The sequence below is a fragment of the Mobula birostris genome, chromosome 13 (genome assembly GCF_030028105.1).
Source record: "Mobula birostris isolate sMobBir1 chromosome 13, sMobBir1.hap1, whole genome shotgun sequence".
Classification (NCBI taxonomy): Eukaryota; Metazoa; Chordata; class Chondrichthyes; order Myliobatiformes; family Myliobatidae; genus Mobula; species Mobula birostris.
In genome coordinates this window covers 4410108-4421062 of record NC_092382.1, presented here as the reverse complement: position 1 = coordinate 4421062, position 10955 = coordinate 4410108, and the positions used below count along the sequence as shown (strand labels likewise).

The following is a 10955-nucleotide window of genomic DNA, read 5'->3' as shown; positions in this document are numbered from 1 at the left end:
TCTCATCCTCTGTTGCTCCAAGGAGAAAAGGCCAAGTTCACTCAACCTATTCTCATAAGGCATGCTCCCCAATCCAGGCAATATCCTTGTAAATCTCCTCTGCACCCTCCCCATGGTTTCCATATCCTTCCTGTAGTGAAGCGACCAGATCTGAGCCAGTACTCCAAGTGGGGTCTGACCAGTGTCTATATAGCTGCAACATTACCTCTCGGCTCCTAAATTCAATGCCACGATTGTTGAAGGCCAATATACCGTACACCTTCTTAACCACGGAGTCAACCTGCACAGCTGCTTTGAGCATCCTATGGACTCGGACCTCAAGAACCCTCTGATGCTCCACACTGCCAGGAGTCTTACCATTAACACTACCTGTAAAAGTACAACGAAGGAATAGGGAAAAAGCCTAAGAAGGTTAATGCGTACGGATAACTGCATTCTACTCTTTATTTGTTGTTTAATCTCCCCGAGGGGAGGTGCAGCATTCCGAGGGGCACTGCAATACTGGGTCGATGCACGGAGCGGACGAAGGAAGCCCCTATTCCATCTTCCTGTTCCAAAAATCAATGTAATATATGGTCCCAGATAAGGGACGCATCAGATTTTAAACTGATAAGAACTGATTTTTTTGAAAAATATACTTTATTCAGAAATATTACAAAATAAAATTATTTGCAAAAAAACATTTGTTGACCCTAAGTCCTTATAGAATAAATAAAGTTATTTACAATAAATCATGTGTTTACTCTGTCCTTATTCAAAATAAAGATGTTTACAATAAATCATTCATTGACTCTCATTCCTTTACTGATGTTCCATTACAGTCTATACCTTTCCACATTTCCAGCCACTCCTGTAGCACGATGTTGATTCATCTATCCACACCACTGAGGAGAGGAATACTCTTCGCCACCCGACTCCTCGCACTCCCGCGCGCGGGTGACAAACCGAAAACTGTGGTCCTTCTCCAGCCGGCTTTTGCGGTGGCTGCACCAAGTTTGAGTGCATCCCTCAGCACGTGATTTATAATTTAAATTTTTAATATTTACTATCGATTTGTACTCCAGGGAGCACGAAGAGCAGAATCAAATATCGCTGTGATGATTGTACGCTCTAGTATCAATTGTTTGGCAACAATAAAGTACTCCTGCAGCTGAGAATGTGCCAGTCGGCAGCACATTCTCCCACGGACATCTCCATGTGCTGGTAAATCATCAATTTTCGGGCCGACCGAAGAGCGTCCTTCACCGAGTTGATGCTCTGACAGCAGCACCGGATGTTGGTCTCCATGTGCGTCCCCGGGAACAGCCCGTAGATCAGAGAGTCCTCGGTTACGCAGCTGCTGGGGTTGAAACGTGACACCGTCCCTTCTGTCATCCTCCACACCCTCTCTGCGAACTGACAGTGTGCGAAGAGGTGGGTCACAGACTCCTCCTCACTGCAGTCCTCCCGTGAGCAGTGGGGAGCGGAGACGATGTTCCAGGCGTACAGGAGGGATCTGACTGGGAAGGCCCCTCTCATCGCCAGCCAGGCGAGGTATTGGTGACTGTTGGTGAGGTCTGGCGATGAGGCATTTTGCCAGATGAACTGGACGGTCTGCTCAAGGAACCACCCCACTGTGTCCATCTCGTCCTTCTCCTGCAGTGCCTGCAGGACATTATGTGCCGACCACTGCCTGATGACCCTGTGGTCAAAGGCGTTCTCCTGGAAGAACTTTGCTACGTGGGATAGGTATGCCGGCAACGACCAGCTGACTGGGGCGTTGCGCGGGAGTGGGGCCAGACCCATCCTTCGCAGCCAGGGCGACAGGTAGAACCTGGGCACAGAGTGGTACTTGGTGCCCACATACCTGGGCTCTACACACAACCTGATGCAGCCACATACGAAGCTGGCCATCAGGGTGAGGGCGACATTGGGGACGTTCTTGCCCCCGTTGTCCAGGGACTTGTGCATGGCGGTCCGTCTCACCCGCTCCATCTTGGATCCCCAGACGAATCTGAAGACAGCTCGGGTGATTTCCGAGCTGCAGGAGCTGGGGACGGGCCAGACCTGCGCCAAGTACAGCAGCCCTGAGAGCACCTCACACCTGATGACCAGGTTCTTGCCCGTTATCGACAGGGAGCGCCCTCCCCACAGTCCCAGTTTCTGTTTCACCTTGGCAGTCCGCTCCTGCCAGTTCTTGTTGCACGCCTCAGCCCCTCCAAACCAGATCCCCAACACCTTCACGTGGTCAGACCTGATGGCGAAGGGGACGTTGGATCGGTCCGGCCAGTTGCCAAAGAGCATGGCTTCGCTCTTCGTGCGGTTGACCCTGGCCTCCGACACTAGCTCAAACTGTTCGCAGATGCCAATCAACCTGCAAACTGACCTCGGATCAGAGCAGAAGAGGGTGACGTCGTCCATGTACAGGGAGGTTTTCACTTGGGTCCCTCCACTGCCTGGCAGCATCACCCCTCTTATGCCCTCATCCCTCCTGATGGCTTCGGCAAAGGGTTCAATGCAGCAAACAAGACAGGGGAGAGAGGTTTCCCACCCATTGACCTGGACTGCACTACAGATGTCTGTGTCGAGCAGTCTGATCTGATTCTGGATTCCCTCCCCAAAACCAATTTTGGAGAGCACATCCGCCATGTACGTGTGCAATATCCTGTCGAAGACTTTCTCCTGGTCCAAGCTGACCAGGCAGGCGTTCACCCCCGTCCTGCACGTAGGCGATGGTGTCCCTCAGCAGCGCGAGGCTGTCTGAGATCTTCCTGCCCGGTACAGCGCAGGTTTGGTCCGGGTGGATCACCTGTCCCAGAGCAGACTCGACCCTGTTGGCAATGGCCTTCAACAGGATCTTGTAGTCCACATTCAGGAGAGATGGGTCTCCAATTCCTGATGTCCTCCCTTTCCCCCTTCTGCTTGTAGATGAGGGTGATCATGCCCTTCCTCATGGACTCTGACATACTGCCGGCCAGAAGCATAGCGTTGTACACTTCCAGCAGGTCTGGGCCCATCGAGTTCCACAGAGCCGAGTACAACTTAGCCGGTAAGCCGTCGCCTCCGGGAGTCTTACCCGACCCAAAGGAACGGATGGAGCCTGTCAACTCGACCAGAGTCAGTGGCTGATCCAGACTCTCCCGCTTGCCGTCGCCTAAGACCTGCGTGATAGATGACAGGAAGTTGCGGGAGGCTGTGGATTCTGTGGCCTTTTCATCGTACAGACCGGCATAGAAGGACCTGCAGATCCTCAGTATGTCATTCTACGAGGACACGACTGAGCCGTCCTCTTCCTTAAGGTTGAGGATCACAGAGCTCCCCTTGTGCACCTTCTGGAAGAAGAAGCCTGAGCACGTCTCGTCCTGCTCCACGGTTTGGACCCTTGATCGGTAGATGATCTTGGAGGATTCGGCGGCAAGGTGCTGGGCTTTACGGCTCTTCACCTCTCGCAGTTCCTCCCCGACATCCACCCCCTTCGACTGCAGAAGGAGGAGTTACTGCAACTCTGTCTGGAGTTTACGCAGTTCCATATAACCATATAACAATTACAGCACGGAAAGAGGCCATCTTGGCCCTTCCAGTCCACGCTGAACTCTTACTCTCACCTAGTCCCACCGACCTGCACTCAGCCCATAACCTTCCATTCCTTTCCTGTCCAATTTAACTTTAAATGACAACCTCAAACCTGCCTCGACCAGTTCCCTCTGCTCCTGGCTTGCTTTCTGGATACCCTTGCGTATGAAGAACTTCTTGATGTTCTCCTTGGTGGCTTCCCACCAGAGAACTGGGGAATCAAAGGTTTTCAAGGTTTTCCAACCTGTGTACTCCTCCTCTAGTCCTGCTTGTAGCAGAAAGAGTGAAGATGTATCAATTAGTCGGCCAGGCAGCATCTCTAGGGAGAGGTACAGTCGACGTTTCAGGCCGAGACCCTTCCTTCAGTTAGTCCTGACGAGGGGTCTCGGCCTGAAACGTCGACTGTACCTCTTCCTGGAGATGCTGCCTGGCCTGCTGCGTTCACCAGCAACTTTGATGTGCGTTGCTTGAATTTCCAGCATCTGCAGAATTCCTCGTGTTTGTGCATCAGTTAGTGATCTCCAAACTGAGTTGGGTCTCACTGATGTAGAGGAGGCTACACTGGGAGGAAGAGTGATTATGAAAGAGGTGTAGGGATAGATGTAACACTTATTGTGGTTGCAGGGTGTTTGGCAGACGAGAGTCACAGCGAGAGTGATCCCTGTGATAAATGGAGACGGACGTGGAGAGGAAGATGTGCCTGGTGGTGAGATCCTGGTGGAGATAGTGGAAATTGCAGAGAATATGTTGAATGCAGAGCTTCAGTGAATGGCAGATGCAGAAAAGGTAATCCTATCGTTATTATGTCGTGGAGGGGACATGGGGAGAGGGCAGACGCGCAGGAAATGGAGGAGTTACGGGTGAGTTCTGTATTGATTGCAGTGGGCAGGAAACCCCTTTATTGATTGAAAAAAGATTTCTTGGATGTCCTAGCATGAAAAACCTCCTCATAAAATCAGATGCAGCAGAGACAAAGAAACTGAGAGAAGGGAATAGTATCCTTGAAAGTGAGAGTGTGAGCAGAGTTTCCATAGGTCCATTTAATGTCAGAAAGTAACTGTTGTGGACAAGGTAACTGTGGGAGTCAGTAGGTTTGTTAAAGAGGCCAGAAGGTAATCCGTTTCTGGAGACAGAGAGAGACAGATCAGGAAAGGGGAGTGAGATCATGAAAATGGACCAAGCAAATTTGAGAGAGGGGGTGTATGTTGGTGGGAAAGTTGACAAATCTGACGACAACATGAGGAAATCTGCAGATGCTGGAATTTTAAGCAACACACATAAAAGTTGCTGGTGAACGCAGCAAGCCAGGCAGCATCTCTAGGAAGAGGTACAGTCGACGTTTCAGACCGAGACTCTTCGTCAGGGCTCACTCCAGACTAAGTCTGACGAGCTCCACACGGGAGCTGGAAACAGCATCAATGACGTCATCAATGTGGTGGAGAAAGTTTTACCTGTCTACCTTTGAACGCTCCAAAAACAGCCCAAAATTTTAAAACAACACCAAATTACTTCACTATACTCAATGCGGCACTAGCCAAAGGGCAGATTACAAATCATTTCCTTACTCAATGAGAAAGGTTCAATCTTCTTCCATGGTGTCAGGTAGTTTCTTTGCATCCCAATCGCAGTACTCTTGGCAACTCACAGCAGGCTGGTCCCAGGGTAACTCTGTAACCCAAAATCATAGTCATACTTTATTGATCCTGGGGGAAATTGGTTTTCATTACAGTTGCACCATAAATGATAATAAAACCATAAATAGTTAAATAGTAATATGTAAATTATGCAAGGAAATAAGTCCAGGACCAGCCTATTGGTTCAGGGTGTCTGACCCTCCAGGGGAGGAGTTGTAAAGTTTGATGGCCACAGGCAGGAATGACGCTCTGTACTGCATCTCGGTGGAATGAGTCTCTGGCTGAATGTACTCCTGTGCCCAACCAGTACATCATGTAGTGGATGGGAGACATTGTCCAAGATAGCATGCAACTTGGACAGCATCCTCTCTTCAGACACCACCGTCAGAGAGTCCAGTTCCATCCCCACAACATCACTGGCCTTACGAATGAGTTTGTTGATTCTGTTCACACAAAATAATCTGCAGATGCTGGGGTTGTTGATTCTGTCGGTGTCTGCTACCCTCAGCCTGCTGCCTCAGAACACAACAGCAAACATGATAGCACTGGCCACCATAGACCCGTAGAACATGCATCATAAAGACCTGTGGCTAGTACATTCTGCCCAGGAGATGTGCCCTGGCACTGAAGAGCAATCTCCCTGTTCAATCACAGCTACACTACCATTTAAAAGAAAATGATTAAAATAAATTTGAGAAACTTCAGCCTTGCAAACAGCCAAGTTTTAAAGTTCCCAAACCACAGCGGGAGAAAGGCAAAGTAGTCAGAATGTTACAATGCTGGTTATTTAACATTCTGTAATCTACAACTTAGTATTCTTCTATCACACCAATAGTGTTGAACGAATAGAGTTCACTGCATAGGGTTATTGAAACGCTAATCTGTGGCTGGTCCTGCAAAAAAAAAATTGCTCCCCAGGGATGGACGAAAGGAACTGGGAGAATAATATAACGACGGAATGGCAATCTTTTGAAATAAAATAAGTGCTGGGAATACTTGCCACTTCAGTCAGCATTTTGCAGAGAAATAGAGCAAATGTGTCAGGTTAATGGCTCTTAGAACTGATGAAAGATCACTGCCATGATTAAGAATCACATCTGAATCATTAACTGCTTCTTTCTCTACAGAATGCTGCATTACCACCAAATCCTTTTCAGCATTTTATGCCTCTTTTCCCCAGATTTCCACCTTTTTTTTTCCTCCTTGGAGACGTAGTAAGTGATACAAGCCATAGGTTGGAGAATGTTGTTAAATGCTGGATGGAGCTGGACAAACTTAGGCAAATACGGAATGTTCATAATTACTTCCGGTATTTGGCTGGTGGGATACGGCAGAAAGGCCTTCGGATGTCAGGAAAGTAGTATACCCACATTCTCCCGATTATCGCCGATTTGTTAATGGAACCAGTTCTGGTCAACAAGCTTTCTTTACCAATGAAGTCCAGCCGGACGGTTAGATTATTTTCTGTGGAAATAATCCATTGACTGCAATGCCGTTATTTGCCACATGCCAGCTCACACTTAAATATTGTCCGAGTTGCAACCCTACCCCCTCCCTTTCATCCGACTCTATCCCGTCCCTCTCCCCGACCAACTCAACTACCCATCGTCCCCCATCAAACGACCTCACTTACCCCATTTACAACCCACTCCTTCTTCGCAATCCCCAGCCATCGCTTCCACCCGATGTTCCTAGCCACCCTCCTCCCGTTTCCGGAGGACCCCCTCCCCAATCACCTGCCCCGCCAGGCTCGCCAAACGACCCGGCCGCAACTTCGCTTCTCTCGCTGCAACGCCTTCCGTAAACGTCATCACGCTTGCAATGACATCAGACGCTAGAGGGCGGGCAGAACAGCTGAGGAGGAGGAGTTGCATACAAACCAGGGCCGCCTCTCTCATTTGGTTGGCGGAATATCCGCTATTTTACATAATCAGCTGTATTCCGAAAGAGATTTCGCGACAAGGGAGAAAAATACAACTTATGTCAAAGACTGAGCGAAGTTACACCAAACCTACTTCAAAAGTTGAAGAGAGGTAGGATAAATCGGTGTCCTGTAGACAGTCGGTCCAACTTAATAGAGGGAAGACTAGCAAGATCCGAAAGGGTCCGGACATTTGTGGTATCGCTTCTCGGCCTTTTGGCTAAGATCAAGTGTAGTATCTGTTCTTATCAGTTTAATATCTGATACGTCCCTTATCTGGGGACCATATATTAAATTGATTTTTGGAACAGGGAGATGAAATAGGGGCTTGCTCCGTCCACTCCGCGCATCGACCCGGTATTGCAGTGCCTCCGGGAACGGTGCACCTCCCCTCGGGGAAACTAACAACAAATGAAAAATAGAATCCGGTTGTCTCCATGCTTCCTGTTTCTGCCCCGTACTTTTCGCAGGCTACATTTGTTTTTAATGAGGGGACACAGCAGCTCAAAGGCAACCATGGGAAAATGGCAACAGAAACAGCACGCACACAATTTACAGCAGTCGTGGATAAAGTCAGGTCGGCAGTAAAACACACGCAGACGATTAATAACGAACGTGGGAATAAAGTACACACACACACATCCAAGGGAAAAGTCAATACGATGCCCGAGCCCCTTCACTGTACAGGCACGGCTCAATGCTATCAGGGACAATCACCAACCCTATTCAATGCACAGCTTACCAACAATTTCCTCCAGCGCTGTTCCACGGTTCTCAGCCTGGAATGAAGCAGAGTGGTCCCTCGGAAAAGGCAAAGAGAGCGTCCAGCCCTTTTCATGCAGGAAGGCTGAAGTGCCCGGCCCAGGTAATGCACAGGAACGCTAACGGCTCGGTGCCGGCAGGGTTAAGCTGATTACAAGGCCGGTGGTTAGGTGTGCAGTGATGGGCGAGGAGGGGTCAATCCTTGATTGGCAGGGGGCGTGTCTTCTGACCAGGCGTGGGCAGTGCTGTCACGTGACAGTCAGCACAGTCCACCCCTCGGCAGCCTCGCCACTCGCCAGGCGTTACCGCAGTGAAAAGGAAAGGAATACATCTTACTCTATTTATAAGGTGAACGCTATATCTGACTATACAGAACTGAAGAAAGACAGACGTGCTCATAAAAATTTGGCAGACAACATAATATACACACAGCGATGATAAATAACGAGAATGAGTGCAATCGCCCAGTTGCCCACCACCCCACCGCCACAAAGCTCCTTCCACAGGGTGCAGAGGTCAGGGTTGGGGATCCATGTCCATGTACAGCTGCCTGCGCGTAAAACGGGGAGGGCTTGTCTCCAGCCCTTGCCTCTGCCCCCACTGCATCTATTCAAGGAGGGTGATACCATCCCGCACGGTCCTCCCGTTAGCTGGTGTCATGAGGGGCAGGATCACTGACTATATCGGGGTGCGCGGTGCTGACCAGGTATCCTGTGAGGGTACCGGTCACCCGGGTGTTTTATAAAAAATTACGGTCGCAGGCTCCCTGGTAGATGCCGTTGACCAGCGCCCACTCTCTAACAACCCGGGTGCCCTGACTGACCGTACCCGATTGCGGGCGCCGGTGTAGATCCCACTCCAGGAGGGTGGGGTATCGGACCCTCACAGCGGTCACCACCCGATCCCACAGGGTAGAACCTACCCGGATCTTCGGCTGCGGCGCCCGTGGGGCGTAGTTGATCAGACAGACTCCCCGGGGCGCTCGCCTCTTGATCAGAGAGGCTCATGTTGGGGCCCCCCTCATCCCACAGCCGGAGCAGCCCCGCGGCCAGGTGCTCGCAACGTGGGTCCAACTGCTCGGGCCAGTCCACCGGTTTACCGTGGTCCGCCAGGCCTCAAATCCCTCTCTCGTCGGTCCAGCCGGGAATCCTACGCTCGGTGCCTGTACTGGCCATTTTGCCCCTGTTCCAGAACACTTTCCCCACGCAGCGCCAGTGAGGAAACAGATTCTGCAGGTCTCAAAGTCAAGGGCTCTGGGCTCACAGTCTGGGTAGTGAAGGATTTTATTTACAGAAGGCAAACGGGGGAAAATGGCAACGGAAGCAACACGCGCACAATTTACAGTAGTCGGATCAGCAATAAATCACATTAAATCGCGTGGGGACAAAGTATACAACCACCCTTGACTTTGTGCAGGCGCGGCTCTTCTGCTTAGGGACAATATCCACACACCCAACCCTATTCAAAGCACAACTCACGGACAGCAGGGTGATCCCTCGGAGGCAGCACAAAAGAGAGAGGGTCACGCACACGTGGGCTGCTTTATAGGTCTGGAAGGTCCAGCCCAGGTGATTCACAGGGAAGCCAATGGCTCGGTGCCAGCAGCGTTAAACTGATTACAAAGGCCAATTACCCGAGGCCAAGTACAAGGCTAATTAACGAGGCCAATGGTGAGGTGTGCATTGATGGGCCAGGCGGGGTCAAACCTTGATTGGCAGGTGACGTGTTTCCGGCCAGGTAAATGGGCAGAGCCGTCAGGTGACGGTCCCGACCCCACCCCCCCCCGTCCAGATGCCAACTGCGTTTCATTGGCTTTGTATCTGGAGTCGGCACAATGACAAAGCTGCGTCCGGTCTGATCTAATCACTCAATTCAGACCCAAACAGGAAATGTGCAGGTTTCATTTAAATCTCTCCATGTGTATAAACACTAATTACTATTCACATTCCTCCAGCCTCACTGGACAGGAAACATCAAGTGAGACACAGCAGGAAGTGGCCATTCAGCCCCTCTAACCATCAACAAGATGACGGCTGCTCTCCCATCTCAGCCACATGTCTCTGCCCGATCCTCATTTCCTCGATCCCTTCGGTCTCCACACATCTGCCGGCCTCTGTTTTATGTGAAGACGATCACTGAGTCTTCACCACCCTCTGTGGTGGGGATTTACAGACATTCACCACCCTCGGAGTGGAGACATTTCCCCTCATCTCAGTCCCGGACAGTCCACCCCTTTTTTCAGAGACTGGGATCCCTGGTTCAGCCAGTAATGATGTTGTGCATTTCAATGTGTTCACCTCTCAGTCCTCGATTCTCTAAATGAAAGGGTTATCACATTTGATCTTTCTTCATATGATGACCCCACCACTCCAGGGATCAGTCTGGTGAATCTTCATTGCACTCTCCATAACAAATACTCTCTAACCTCTTTGTTAATCCTCTATGGAATTAATTTCCATCTTCTGCAGCCCCGTGTTGCCCCAACCACTCACCTCCCACCCCCGTCACTATTTCCACCTTCCCACCTCCCCCTCACCTGGATCCACCTCTCACTCCCCAGCTCTTGCCCCATCCCCACCCCTCACCTCTTTTCTCGGACTATTTCCCGTCCACTCTCAGTCCAGAGGGAGGGTCTCGGCCCGAAATGTTGACGGTCCATTTCCCTCCACAGATGCTGCCCGACCCACTGAGTTCCTCCGGCAGTTTGTTCTTTGGTCTGTGTGACCCGTGTTAGTGTGGGGAGCGGGATTTTACACCATATTCCCGGTACAGTCTCAACAAAACACAAATAATTGTCACTTTGCCCGGACCATTGGCCCCGCTTGCAGGGCAACAGTCTGCCGGTGTTTGCCCCCCAATGTGGTGAATCGCCACCACCGTGGGCTCAGACATTTCCACAGATGAGCCCCTCCTTGTCCCCACCGGGACAAACATCCTGTCCGCCCCCTCTCTCCCCGTCTTCATCCTCTCCCTCCCCGGGGAACCGGCATCAAACCGACGGGCCGAGCGGTCTCCTCCTACCTCTCAGCGACACATCAGACTCCGGCCGCAGGAGACGCTTCACAAACGCCCCAACTTCCCTCGGA

General features: G+C 50.8%; 1 protein-coding gene, 1 long non-coding RNA gene and 2 other non-coding genes across 7 annotated transcripts in view; 2 read left to right on the top strand and 2 right to left on the bottom strand.

Moving 5' to 3' along the window:
- The window catches only part of LOC140208314 (uncharacterized), a 32496-nt gene extending 23123 nt beyond the window's left edge, over positions 1–9373 (bottom strand). The window contains exons 1-2 of one of the 4 annotated variants that reach the window (XR_011888720.1): positions 9348–9373; positions 5118–5220 (exon numbers count right to left, since the gene is read on the bottom strand). This is a non-coding gene — a long non-coding RNA (uncharacterized lncRNA). Of the gene's footprint in view, positions 1–5117; positions 5221–6490; positions 6645–6819; positions 6858–6922; positions 6994–9347 lie in introns of those variants that run through there. The other 3 variants (XR_011888723.1, XR_011888721.1, XR_011888722.1) reach the window with 3 other exon arrangements.
- The window catches only part of LOC140208265 (uncharacterized), a 515327-nt gene that overhangs the window by 74065 nt on the left and 430307 nt on the right, over positions 1–10955 (top strand). The gene's annotated exons all lie outside the window — the stretch shown is intronic.
- LOC140208776 (U2 spliceosomal RNA) lies at positions 469–651 on the bottom strand. Its single transcript, XR_011888931.1, has one exon. It is a non-coding gene; the product is annotated as a U2 spliceosomal RNA (small nuclear RNA).
- On the top strand, positions 7308–7498 carry LOC140208720 (U2 spliceosomal RNA). The gene has a single exon (XR_011888887.1). It is a non-coding gene; the product is annotated as a U2 spliceosomal RNA (small nuclear RNA).